The following is a 14,036-nucleotide window of genomic DNA, read 5'->3' as shown; positions in this document are numbered from 1 at the left end:
CACTTCATGATATAGTCCCTACACTAATGCTCAACTGAGGAAAGCGAGGTCTGTGTTGTGTGCTGTGCTGTTTTAAATATTCATATGGTGTGCTGAAATACCCCGCTGAACATAAAGCCCTCACGAGCATGACGAATAACCTTTCCACACATATTAATGCAGTTTAATCTACGACTCTGATTCCAAAAAAGTTGGGACGCTGTGTAAAAACATAAGTAAAACAGAACATGCTCATCTTTTTTGACGTATCTCAATTGAAACCAGTACAAAGACAATATATTTAATGTTTGACCTCATGCTGCATGCTAAAAAAAGCAGCTGTTTGGAAGAGTCCTTCACAGACCTAAAAATGACATTTCAGCAACACGTCCTGAAGTAAGATTGATCTGGAGCCAGAAATGAACTATCCTCATCATGATTCTGCATAATCCATAATTAACATACTGTACAGCCGGTTTCAAAGACCAGACAGCAGCAGGTGCATATGGTGCCATGTCCTTACTGCATGCACAACATGTTATATAGCCAAATGTAGCCTCTTGGGACTCAATACATATCAAGATGCTGTATTAGCAAAGATGTGATGATAGAATAAGCCCCATAGTGTCTGTAGTTTCTCAGACATCAAATGGCTCCACACATATGGCAGCATTAGCACAGCGAGCTTAATCCACTTTACTCCGTCTCATTGGCGTACTTATTTATGGCAACGCATTAGCCTCTGCACGCAGCTACCAGCTCCCTCCTCCTTAATAATCACAAATAGTCCTTCGTTATCTCGGACAAAAATCTTGGCAACGTCCAAACTGCAGCATCCTTGAATATTTGAGCTTTGATATCTCTAATAAAAGCCGTCTTCAAACGGGGACGGAGTCTCTAATCACGGTTCAGAGGGACCTCGTGGAAAAGGGTTGATGGGTTTTGGCTATTGTTGAAAGCTCGACTGTGACGGACACAGTCCTATTGTCATTATTTAAATGACTTATGAGGATATCTGAGAAAGCATAATAATAGGAGTGATGAAAATATAACCTCAGTGAGTCGACATAGGGAGGAAAATCCACTGTTGGTGACTGAGGCATCAGCAATTCATGATGCTGGGACAAGTTTTGTTTTCAAACAGGGAAATGCTGTAATTCACTTCTTCTGCATACCAACTTTTCCCACAAGATTGACTCACCTACTGTAAACTCAATGCATTCAGCTTCAGGCCAAGCTACGTGAAAGGCAAAGAAAAAGAGCATGTGCTGCTCCACAGTCATAACACTACAATTTCTCACACAGTAACTGCATTACATTTTTCTGTCTATTGAGACTACGGTAGGTGCAGAGAGTCGTCTCTTCCTCCTGCACGATGGATTTCCCACTCTGTGATACATAACATCATTGCAGGAAAAGGAGTGTAGAAACAAGCTCCCTCCTCCCTGTCTTAGGAGGAATCCGCGGAAATAAGACTGGAATAAAACAACACGTTTCAAGTCACGTTCACCAAACTCTCGTAGCTGCTCATTAACATTTGAAGAACGTCACCTGTTTGTGAGGAGGTACACTTCACGTGATCTGATCAGCTAATCCTCCCCGTTTTGTGGGCAAGTGTCATTCACAAAGGTGTCACCCGAGAGTGACGGAGGAATTTCACACCGCGGAAATCCTTTTGTCAGAAATCAGCAGACGAAAACAAAATTAATTTAGTTGTGTTGGTAATCATGTTCAGGGACAAGTCACAATTAGAAAATGTATATAATACTGCTGCCATCAGAGCAGCTCCTTACTGTGAGAAGCAAAGTGGCTGGTCCGTGACTTAAACGGAAGATGGCACAGTGGGATGTGACAGTCACGGAGATGGACGATAGATCACAGAGAAGGTGACCTTGCACTGATGGGTGCAGCAATGGAGGATGTTTCCCCTGGACAGCGTCCTGCATAAAGACTCAGTGCCAAAGTGTAGTAAATTGTAGGCCACGGTGACAATATAGCAAACAGAACATTAATTTCGCATTAAGTTTGTTTTTGTCAGCCTTTTTCAGGTGATTTTTGGACACTCAGATTACCATTTCTAAGTCAAACAAGTGTTTTCCGTCCTGTGAAGGAAGGCGGAGCCACTCCTGATTTTCATTTGTAGTCTGAGTACCAGAAAATCCAATGCAAAAGTCCTCTTAAATAACTTGTACGTGCCAGTGAAGAACAAATGCGTTCATTACGAGTGGCTCTTTCAAACTTCAAACTGCAACATGAAACGTTCCACATCTGCACTTTTGAAGTGGACTGTCATCACTTTCATCACAGAAACTCTTCTTTGTTCTCTGTTGTGTCTTCGAAGATTAATGCTGAGCTTTTTTTAGACGCTCACTTCAGTCAGCTGAATTAATTCCTATAGATCAGTGGTGACATTTAAGACAGAACGTCGTTGAGCAGAGAGCAGGATCCTAACTTTTAGCTGAGGCTCAATATCTATATGCACATAGAGGACTGTGACAGTCATCAAATGACACTGAATGTTCCCGGACAGTGACGCTATATAATAAAAGCAGTGCTCTGTGTTTTCCAGATGTAAAAAAGGAAGAACATGCTTTCATTTATTTATTAATACCGCCATTAGCAGACACCCCAGCAACTGCAAGCTGGTCTAAGGTAGACATCCACACATCATGCATGATCCAAAGTAACAAACTGCATGTGTGAAAACACTCCAGCACCTGGTAGAAACCCACATGAAGCTGAGGAGGATCTTATCCAGGGTAACAGACACAGTGTGACATCTTCCTCGGGGAAGAAGAGTACTTGCGTACAGTGAAATAACTTCAGAAACCAAGATCTCAAACAGGAAGCCTGTGAACGGATAATTGCAGCTTTTGCTTTGCTTGACATTCAGGTGGATCTTTAGCCTCAGGGTATTCCAGCGAGCAGGTGGAACTAGGTGTAGTCGTGAGCCACAGCTGAAATTTGCAGGAAGTGCAGATGATAATGATGTCTTTCTCCCTGCTGTATCTCTCTGAGAAGACCCCGCTCTGTTGTTTCAGGCAGGCTAACTGTAGGAGTTACTACGGTGGGGAAAACTGTGTTTCCATTTGAATCCAAATCCATGACCTGTTCCAACATGTTCTGTTGAGGTGTTGATGAGACCAGAAATTACAGATAGAAACAAGTAGGTTTTTGTCACGAGGCTATGATTTGAACCCATGAAACAAACAATTAGTAAAGAGGGAAGCAAATGGAAGAGAAAAGCCTTGTTAAAGGTACCAGGATGTCTTTAAAGGTGTGCATGTATGTGTTTTAGTAAGAGAAGGAAAACGAGTGAGCGAAAGACGACAGTGAGCCAAGTCAAACCAACGCAACGCCGGCAGAGCATCATGTCATCCCCCTCCCTCTTCACAGATCGTTACAGGCCAAACATTTTGCCTACTTCGGCAGAAAATAGAATCCATTTGGAGGTTTGGAGAGAGGGGACGGCAGCTAAGGACCGCAGGAAAGGAAATGCATGTGTGTGTGCATCCTTGTCACGCTAGCGGCACATCTCTAGGGTTCATCATGTTAGTCACTCCACCCACCACTTTGGTCCAGACTGATATATCTCAGCAACTGCTTGATTGATTACTATGAAATTTAGCACCGACATTTTTGCCATCCAGAGGATAGATTTTCCTGTTGCGCCACCATGAGGTTGACATATGCAGTTTTTAGTAAAATGTTTTATTGGATGGATTATTATGAAATTTGACAGAGATTCAAGTTCTTGAAAGGATGAATTGTAATAAGTTTGGTAATGCTCGGACATCTAGTGTCATCATTGCGTCAACATTTCACCGTTTCTAACAGAATAGCCGATTAACTCATGTCCATCACTGATCTGCTGTACTGAGCACCAAAAATATCACGATCAATCAAGAAATTGATTGTGAAGAGCAATAAAGAAAAAAAACCCTATGATGAGGCAAACTGTGAGCGAAATCTACAAAAACAGAAGACCTGGGAGACAAAGGCAGAGGAAAAAAAGAGAAAGGGTGATTACTACCTTGACTGCAGTAAGGATGTTTATTTTAGAGCCGTGCTGCTCCTGACATGCTACAGAATTAGACAGTGTGAGGAGCCAGTGGATGCAGATGAGGATGAGACAAGGAGGAGGAGGAGGGAGGTGGAACAGTGTTGTTGGAAGTGTGGAGAGGAGGAGGAGGAACTAAAGACATCCAAGACAAGGGGCAACTACAGTTAGACTTGAGTGAAGAGGAGGAGGAGGGAATGGAGGCGGGGTGGACAGAAAATAAAACATCGTTTGATGACTGTGCTTGCTTTTAAATTATATGAATGCTTAAACGTGGAAATTAACAACTGATTGAGTGACTGGGTCCGCAAAGAACTTGACAAGCACAACGACTTCGAGCATCATTTTGGCAGCAAGATGAAGCGATGAGCGACACTTGAACCTGAATAATCCAAACTTGTTCTGTTGCTGTCTGGAAGCGGATTAAAGATACAAAACCGCTACACCAAACACCACAAACGATTGCTTTCTCTTTTTGATTAACTTTGTCGATCCAGTGGAGCTGCAGGGAATATAAGGCTCTTTATAAGGTGAATCATACCCTTCCACTGGTCCGAGCAAGCTCCACCTTCCACTCCCCCGCCTACCGATAAAGGATGAGATATTTATTTTGGCAGATAAAATAAAGGCATTCACCTTTAGTGTGTCCTCCACCCTCTATCTCTGCTGGGGGGAGGGTGCTGGAGGTTTATGAGGTAGAGGTGAGCTCTTAAATGCAGAGGTGGAAAAGAAGGTCTTCCCTCAAAGCTGCAGCATCAATTACCTTACCCTTGACTTCTTCTCCTACAGCAAGAAAATGCACCCAGAAGAAGTCGCCGGCAAATAAAGAGTTACACCTCTCAACTTTGTACTGACCAAAGAGAAGAAGGAAACACATTTTCACTACATGTTATTCAGCAAGCCGTCTCCTGTATATTGTGATAATCTTCCTAGAGCTGGGAATACGTGGCGCACGCATCAATAGATCCCTTCTGTGTCGCATCCATTCCACACACCCAGCTTTAACTATCCCTGTCAAAAACAACCCTTAAATGTGAAAGGGAACTATTATTAAAATGTTCTGTTTTCTATTACACTGTTTGAATTGAGGAAAATGTCACATCACTCAGCAAACAAAACTGCACCTGCTACCAATCCCTGAGTGCATACCGGTGCTTTAGACAGATAGGATTTTGTTGAAACTGAGGTTTTGTTTTGTTTTTTTAAAGAATGGTGCTGGGAGGCAGACTGCATGCACATCTGCAGCACTGTCAGAACGAATAAACAGTTGCCTTATTTAAAATGCTTACAGACCAAAAAATAATGCAAACACCTCGTGGAAAATGACGTCAATATATGTATCAATATATGTAATATGTCCAATATTTACTTTTAGTTCTGTTTTGGTTTCCACCGACTCCTGAGGAAAATAGTGGCTCTTTTCCTGCTAAATCCTCCGCTATGTTCACCCATTAGCCAGCATTATTGTCGGCAACTCCAGAATTTGCAGTGGGACTTGATGTTATGGTACTCCAGTCACAGTGAGAATAACAGATATATAGAGAAAGGTCTGTGCTGGCAGTAAGAACACACTCAGCTCCAAAACGCCAAGATGCTAACCTCTCATACCAGACAAAGATCGAATCCCAACAATGTAAAATACAGCTTTGAAAGCCCGTCGGATAGCTCATTCTTTTTCCCTGGCTTTCTCCCTCTTTCCCTCATACAGAACAGCCATCAACACACCAGACACTGTAAGCTTTTTATCACTCAGCACAAGTTCTTAAAGACCCGCGGGTGGTAACCAGATATGAGCACTCAACGTCTAAGTTGGAGGCTACCTTGGAAAAACTATCTGACGCCACAGCGGGGGAAAACAGGACAAGCCGCAGCTCTTATCTCCATCCTTCATCACGACTGCTTCCCTTATTCTGTTCTCTTCATCTCCCACTCCCTTGTCCTGTCAGCTCCCTCCCTCTCACTCCTCCTCTTTGTGTGTCCTTCCTTAAACACTTGACTAAAAACTCAGTCACGGTAGGAGACTCTTTCCCTCTCCCCTCTTTCATGTGAATGAATGAGTCACTGACAAGTCCTGAAAATTGGCTTTGAGAGTAGTAAGGAAGCAGTGAGCAAATGATTGAGGGTAAGGGCGGGGAGCGGAGGATGCAGAGCAAAGCAGACCTGAATGTGACTGAAAGAAAGAGGGGAGGGGGGACGTGGAGTGATGGGGAAAATGAAGCATGAGGGGGAGAGGCAGACAATTAGAGACACAAACCAAATTTGTAAATATAAATTGGGGCTAACAAGGGAGGGGGAGCAGAGAGCCTGGGGAGGGGAGGGGAGGTGAGGTGAGGCAGACAGACAAATTATGTTCCAGCCCAAGATCTAATCAGATGTCTTGAGGCGAAAGCAGAGATCATCACATTCCTTCCTGACTCCCTCGAAGGGACAACGCCATCACCAGCCAAATCCTGATTCTGCCACCCCATCCCCATAGTGAGGGGGGGGGGGCAGAGAGCGAAGTCCCCACCCCACCCCTCACATCCCATTTCCATCTGCTAACGACACACCTTTGAAGTTTTTATTGGAGGGCAGCTCGCTGATGAAGTGACACAGCGGGACTTCACATCCGCTCTGACTGCTGAGCGCCCTTCCCGAGCCCACACAGCTCAGTGGTTCTTTGCTATGCTAAGCAGGGTTAAAATCCAGAGGATGGGCATGGGGGACAAAAAGATGCAGCATGATGAAACAAACCGCAGCGCTTATCAGCAGAGTGAAAACTCGACTCAATAAACAGGTCTGAGGCATGCTGCAGCAAAATAAAAAAAATATCCCCCGGACCCGATGCCATTACTCCAGATGATGGACTGTTTAGGGATTCAGGGCTTCATACCAAAACAAAGTGGCTTATAGTCATATAGTGAGGGTGCACAATGAAATCAACACCTGCACAATCTCGTGCGACTGTGTCAGAGAGGTGCTGTTTCCACCACATGGTCATTTTATGTGCTGGTGTTTTTGTACAGGTGCATTGTGAGGTGTATGTAGCATTTATTCTTTATACCAAATCCAAATTACATTATTCAAATACCAAAGTTTTATTTCATGCTTGGGATAGGGCAGGGCCGAAGTACGCCCAGCTCTCATGTGCAGGGTCGTGGGGGGCTGAAGTCTATCCTAGCTCACAGCGGGCGACACGTTGTGCAGATCACCAGTCTCGCAAAGCTAATGCACACTGCACACACAGACAACACTCATTTAAATTTGTAACATTTAGGCTCTATTAAATAGGTAGTGTTCACTGAAGTTTTATTGTATTATATTCATTATACTGTACAGGCGTTGCTTTAATCCTGTCCTTTCCCCTTCAGCCAAAAGGCCACAGTTTTGAGCCCTGCCACTGCCAACGCATATCCATCAACAGCTATGCATCTTGCTGAAGTGCCATTGAACAAGACACTAAACCGCAACCTCCCCATTGTGGATCACTCTGGATAAGAGCACTGACTTAAGTGGCTAAAATGGAAATGCAATGTAAATTACGCTGATGCTCGAAGTTGACACGGCGCCCGTGCCGCAGTGTGCAGCAGTGAAAGCAGCCTCCATGCCTTCCCGAGGGTGTTTAATCTATGACTGATGGAAGTAAGACGAAGACAACAATTGTAATTATCATCATCGTCATTGTAAAACATTCATCATTACCATCATCAACATAATAGTTATCTCCCTCTGTCAGCTACAGCCATTATCATAACCGTAATCGCTCACATGCGAGTCCGCACACACTCACAGCCCTGTGCGTGCGTGACAGCGCACAAGACCATCAGCGTTACAAGCGTCAAAAACACAGAACATCTATCTGTCTTGGAATGCAACACTGCGACACGCACGCACTCAAAGTTCACAGTAATACATATGGATGTATCATCTCATCATCGTGTGGTCGGAGCCTCGAGCTAATTGGAGTGAAACCGGGCAGGTCTGAATGGAAAGCTTGCCGCCTCGGCAGCCACAAGTCTCCCAGGCTCACCCGGCTATACCCAGCGGCTAATATCGAAATTAAAGGTGCTAACACATTTCCCACATTGCATTTCTCTGGGGGATGGTGGACCAGTGCAGGCAGCGGTGCACACTTCTAAAAGAGTGTCAGCGAGGACGTCTCAATTATTCATTGAGTGGCTGATTTATGTGGTTTCATATGGTGCATATTAAAGGCTTTGGGAGGCACAGGGAAGAGGAAGATGGTTTATGTAACTGCTATTAATTGGGACCCTCTATCGCTCTCTGTCAGAGTACACAAACAGCTACAGTTAAAGGTATTGTACTATGCATGAAGACAAGCATATGCAGGAAAGATAATAGAAAGGTACTTTTAAAAAATTCAGCGCACACGTGTGCTTTTTACCCACAGTGTCTCTTTAACGAAGTGCTGCTCTATAGAAAGAGAGCAGAGGTGTGAAGGACAGAGAGCGGGAGAGAATGACAGAGAGAAAAGTGGACATTATCCGGCCTAATTAGCACAATTAAAATAGTGAAAAGTTTGCAGTTAACCCCTGACTTTGTAAGGAAATCATAGGCTCAGCTTTTTGCTGATCAAAGAGAATTGCTCATCAGGAATATATGCACATACAGTGCATCTATTAAATGTATATGTAAAACAGCCAGGGAGTAAAGGATCAGAGGTTCTCGACACTGCCGTATTTGTATATGCTGTAATATACATACTCTTCATTCACACTGCATCCCATTGGTGCTTGATACTCAGATGTTTGTCTGTGTTTGTTCGTGTGTGCATGCAGGGATGGATGCGCAAGTAGATTTGAACAAAATAGGTTTTTACAGTGAACGCTGCCTCATTTATCCACAGAGGAGAGAAAGAGGGAGAAAAAAAAGACCAAGTGCTGGTGTTTGTCTCATCTGGGAAGTGGTGTGCAGACAAATATGTGATTCACTGTTGTTGTCGAACCGCTGTGGAAGTGGGAGGCTCACACCCATTCTGCCCCAGAACTCCTCATCAGAAGCAGCAGAGAAGATCAAAGATTGACAAAGGGGTGGGAGAGAGGGCAAAGACATGGAGGGGTTAAAAAAAAAAGCAAAGATAAGACAGATGAGGGGCCAAATCCATGAAAGGGGCAGTAAACATACCGACTTTGTTGGGCCTAAACTCTGAACATAATATTTACTTTGGCTCCATTACCAGCTGAAACATTAAATAAAATGATGAAGGTGGCTTATCTGTGATTATTTGTTGGTTTGCGCGTTCTAGAAGTCATTAAAAGTTGTGAAAGGTGAAACTTTTCTATTTCATTCTGCCCCAGCATCACTGGCATGTTAGCAGTGTGTGTGTGTGTGTGCTTGGAGAGGTTAAGTAGACACTAATCAGGTCTTTTAAAGCTCCCTGTGCAGCTGCTCCGTCTTCGGCTGTGCACTGAGGCATGAGGATGTTTCTCACTGTTTTGTTAACACTGCCCTAATTCAGCAGAGTGACACCGTGTTTACCAGGAGTTCATCCTACACTTCACTTGAAATTATTCAGAGGCCCAATCAGAGTGTACGACTACAGATCGCTCAACAAGCGATCACAATTATATTTGTCTCTTCTTTGTTAGCAAACAACAAAACTTTATCATAGCTCCGGAGCGTCAGCAGCTATACAAAGAGCATATCCCTCCCGCCGCGGCAGCACCACAGGTATGACACCTAGTAATCAACGACCTGAAAGCTCCCATCAGACAGCAGCACAGCAGTGAGTTTCTCAGCAGGGCAACCCCCGAGTGTCTGACAAGACATGTAAAACACCCTGAGCCAAGTAGCTTGATTCAGAGTCAGGGGCTGTTATGCTGTATATGAATGTGAGATGAACTTCGGTGACTACCGCAGAACTTCAAGCTCACTGGCCTCACCACTAAACTCACGTCCTCCTGAGGTATGATGAAGTCAAAAAAACTTTGCTGACCTTTAAGTCCAGTGTGTGACATTCAGGCAGATCTATTGGTACAATATGGCAGAAATGGAATCGAATATTTGTGAGTATGTTTTCATGAGTGTACAAACACATGAAAACACATATTTTAACTTTATATCTGCAAACAGAGCAGGTCCTCGTCCACAGAGTCACTCATGTTGCACCGCCACAAACCAAACCCTGGCTCTAATGCCTTTTGCGCACACTCTGGACCTTTAAAACTATGAAGAGTTACAGAATGCATCCAAAGTCCAAGTCAACCCCTGATGACGGGTTTCATGTGAGGAACTGCACTGACACAATGACAAATCTCATGGGCTTGTGTTGCCTTTAAGAAACTGACCAAAAGGCATGACAATTCTTTAACTCAAGACTGTAGATACCAAACTTTAGTCAGTACCACCGCCGAAAGATGCAGCTCAAGTCTCCAGCCTCATTAACTGCTCTGTGGGGCTGTACTGTACTAAAGGTTTGAATCCTAACTGTCGACAATGACAATTCCAACATGCTGACGTTTAACAGGTACAACATTATCCATGTGCGTCCCCATCCATTTTCCAGATACCTCACTGCTCCCATAATAAGCATGCTAAAAGGGTGACTGTCTTCCCCGAATATTAATGTTGATAATTAGTCTGTATTATATAATTGAAAGCATGTCATTCAGTGCCAAATAACAGATTTGATTTAACTGGATAGTTGGAATATCCTATCATTAGTTCCACATGGGAAAACAAGCCATGTGAATAGAAATGATATTTAAGAGTGTTAAACAGATAAACAGAAAATTTGATATTCAAACTTTAATTAGGTCTCATTATTGATCACAAACGGCAGCCAATCAGGGAAGAAGACGCATTCGTATTAGTTGTTTCTTGATGCTCAGTTGCTTTCATAGGAAGTCCAGCAACAGAATATCCTTTTTGTAAAATTTGTAACCACTGTGATAAAACAGCGTTCACTGTGTATCCTCTGGAGAAATTAATGCTTAATTTTCTCCACAAGGAACATCAAGGAAGAGAGCATCCATTTTTTCTGAGCTGGCACAGTAAACACCATGGTGGTGAAGTTTTGTAGGCCTAGATGATGCTCTGACATCCCATTCCCATGAATGCAGCACGGAGCTGCACTACAATCGATCCAGCTACAGAATGCTGACAGAAACACTGAAGTAAACAGCCGTTGCTATGGGAACAATACACCGTCTCCTCTCGTTGGATTGGTGTAAAGTGGCCGGTTTCAAAATGCTGCAGACCTGATCTCTCTCAAGTTGCAAGGGACAATTCGTCTCCCCGTGAATCTTTGGTGTTAACTCACCTTGTTAACACCTCTGCCCCCCATGTTGTCTGCACGCCCCCGCTGAGAAACACTACACTAGATAACAGGTCAGAGGATCAGAAAAGTTCTCAGTCGCTGAAATATTTCAGTCTGGACCGAAGCGGAGCCCACTGACGTCGCCCTCCCTGGATCTAAACACCTCTCCTTTACTTCTTAGCTCTCTTTCCCAAAGTGCTCCTTTTTTCTGTATATGAGTTTTAGCTGCCTTACTGTGCACACAATGCTATAAATCCACATATCCTGATAACATACAACTAGCCGGCACATCATTTTCTGGAAAATGAAAAGAGCTCCTCATCAGCTTCTGACTGATGCTCTTTTCACATCACAGTGCCAGCCCAAAATACCAGGTGATGAAAACGCAGTGACTCCTGCACACACCAAATGACTCCTTGCGTTCGTTGACGACGTGCAAACGATTCTTCCTTCCCTCCTCTCATGATAGCCTCTTTTGTTGGTATTGTGTGGGAGGGAGACACTGATTTGCAGCGGCCGGTATAATTCTCTCATTATGAGTTCAGAAGGGGAAAAAGGCACAGCGAGGGATGGAGCGATGGAGGGATGAAGGCCCGGAGGCACGGCGTGCAACAAAGAGCAAAACCCGACTGATAATGGAGCAAATCCATCAGTCTCTCGCTTTCCATCTCTGTCTGTCTCTCGTCATCCATCCACAGGCCTTACCGAGCTTTAGATGGAAGTCATTTCAGACGGCTTGGAGAGAAAAGTGGCTCTGAGCAAATGCAAAGAGAGAAAATGGCGTACAAGCAGTTTTAGCCGTAATGCCATGCAATCTGGCAGAAGGGGGGGTGGGGGTGGAAAGGGAGGCTGAAAAAAGAAGAATGCAGGAATGACGCAGGAGGCAAAGAGGAGAAAGCTAGAAGCTGACATTTAGGGACACACAGAGGAGAGGTGGTGCTTAGATCAGCCCATCTTACTCTCTGGGTGAGTTTCGCAGCGTAGAGCTGTTAGCGTGCTTATTTTCAACCACAGGGTTGCTGTGACCTAACTTAGGCTCCGGCGTCTAAAATCCCACTCACTCCCCGAGCCTCCCAAAAGCCTCTCTAGCTCCGGCTATGGCTCATTGCTCTCATCATTGGTTCAATTTTCCAAGCATATGCGTGTGTGTGCGAGCTCAAGAATGAGAAAAATGCCTATGCACCCACTTGAGGGGATTTTTGAGAGACCCCCGTCTTCTCCCTCATGATGCGCTCCAGTCTTTAAGACTGTTGGCTCAGCGTTCAATCACCGCAACAACCTCACCTTAACAACAATGACTCCAGTCACCTTGGCCATCCATTAGCCTGTCTAAGAACAAAAGCTGTTTCCATAGGGAGCCATTAGACGAATATAGCTCTGGGAAGGGAAGTATCCAATACACCAGATGGGCTGTGCTTTATACCAGCTCCAGGGCTGGACAGCACTCTCATGGAGACCGTTATTGAGAGGTGGAAATTAGGCTAAATCAGTGCAACACATGGAAAATGCTCAGGTTCCATGCTGGAGTCGATCCATGAATGTGGATCTGCAGGTGGACACTGATTATTACCCAAAGCGTGGCAGATATCTGCATACTCCAACGTGCTCCACATAATGTGAGCAAACTATTAGCATGTTAAATTCATCTGAAAAGTGTGGGACTTCCTCAGGCAAAACATTATGTACCAACCCTCAGGAAGACATCGATTTTGTTTAGGATTTTTTGATGGTTTTTGGTGATGTGCAGTGATAATGCCACATCACTCTGTAATGAATCCTCCAAAACCGTGTTCTTATGACAGCATCATTATGATGCACTTATCTTTAAATCCTGCTGCATAAATAAGCTCCCAGATTGCTGGGAACAAGTCACTTTCCTAACACTACTGCAATTTAAAAGTCAGCTGCTTTCCACATGAGCATTTTACCATCGTCAACGTCAAAAAATGCCAATTTTAAATCATTTTCATCACATGTGTTGAGAAACGGCCAGATATTTCTGTCTGAGTGTCTATTTTTCAGTTAAGAATATTAACAATTAAGAATCGGTGCAAACGGGTCTGAAGACATAAGTGACGCGAACGAGAGGAATTAAAACAATGGATATCATTTGCCATTGTCATGCTTCTGTCCTGTCAGGAGGATGGAGTAATGTCACACAAAAAGGTGTCAGGGAGCTCTCAGCTCAAGCCCTCAGTTGTGAATTTACATCTATTACGTATAAGCTGAGCCGGGCTGAGCTCGGTGGCCAGCCAGTCCTGACTATCAGTTAGAGCTGAGGATGTGTCACCTGTCTCTTCCCGTCCCATATGGTTTCCCCTGACTAACGTTACAGCTGTACCTCCTGGCTCCAGAGCAGATAACAGCACAGAGTGTGTCTTTGTGTGTGTTTGCGAGCACTCTTCTGTTTGACAAGTGGTTGTGTACAACATGAAGAAGTGTAAAGGCACGGACGGAATCACAGAACACAGAAAATCATTAAAATGGCCAAAATGTGGATGCAATTTTAAAAAATCACGGTTTTCACTACCATTGTAAGTGTTTTTTCCACAGCACCTATACTGAATGAACAGGGGGGAAAAAATGATGCTGCTATGTTGTGGTGTCACACACAGACACACAGAGTCATGTTGAAGAGGTCCTCTCAGACAGAGAGAGAGGCAGCGAGCTACCAAGAGCTCATCGCTTCAACAAACTCCCAGAGGAGCAAGCACATCGGCAGACTCAAGACACGGCTTC

The 14,036-nt window shown here is 44.2% G+C and overlaps 1 protein-coding gene across 1 annotated transcript in view; it reads right to left on the bottom strand.

The window, feature by feature from the left end:
- The window catches only part of snx29 (sorting nexin 29), a 121,726-nt gene that overhangs the window by 26,598 nt on the left and 81,092 nt on the right, over positions 1 to 14,036 (bottom strand). The window lies entirely within an intron of this gene.

The sequence above is a fragment of the Chelmon rostratus genome, chromosome 21 (genome assembly GCF_017976325.1).
Source record: "Chelmon rostratus isolate fCheRos1 chromosome 21, fCheRos1.pri, whole genome shotgun sequence".
NCBI lineage: Eukaryota > Metazoa > Chordata > Actinopteri > Chaetodontiformes > Chaetodontidae > Chelmon > Chelmon rostratus.
This window is presented reverse-complemented; position numbering and strand designations above follow the sequence as displayed.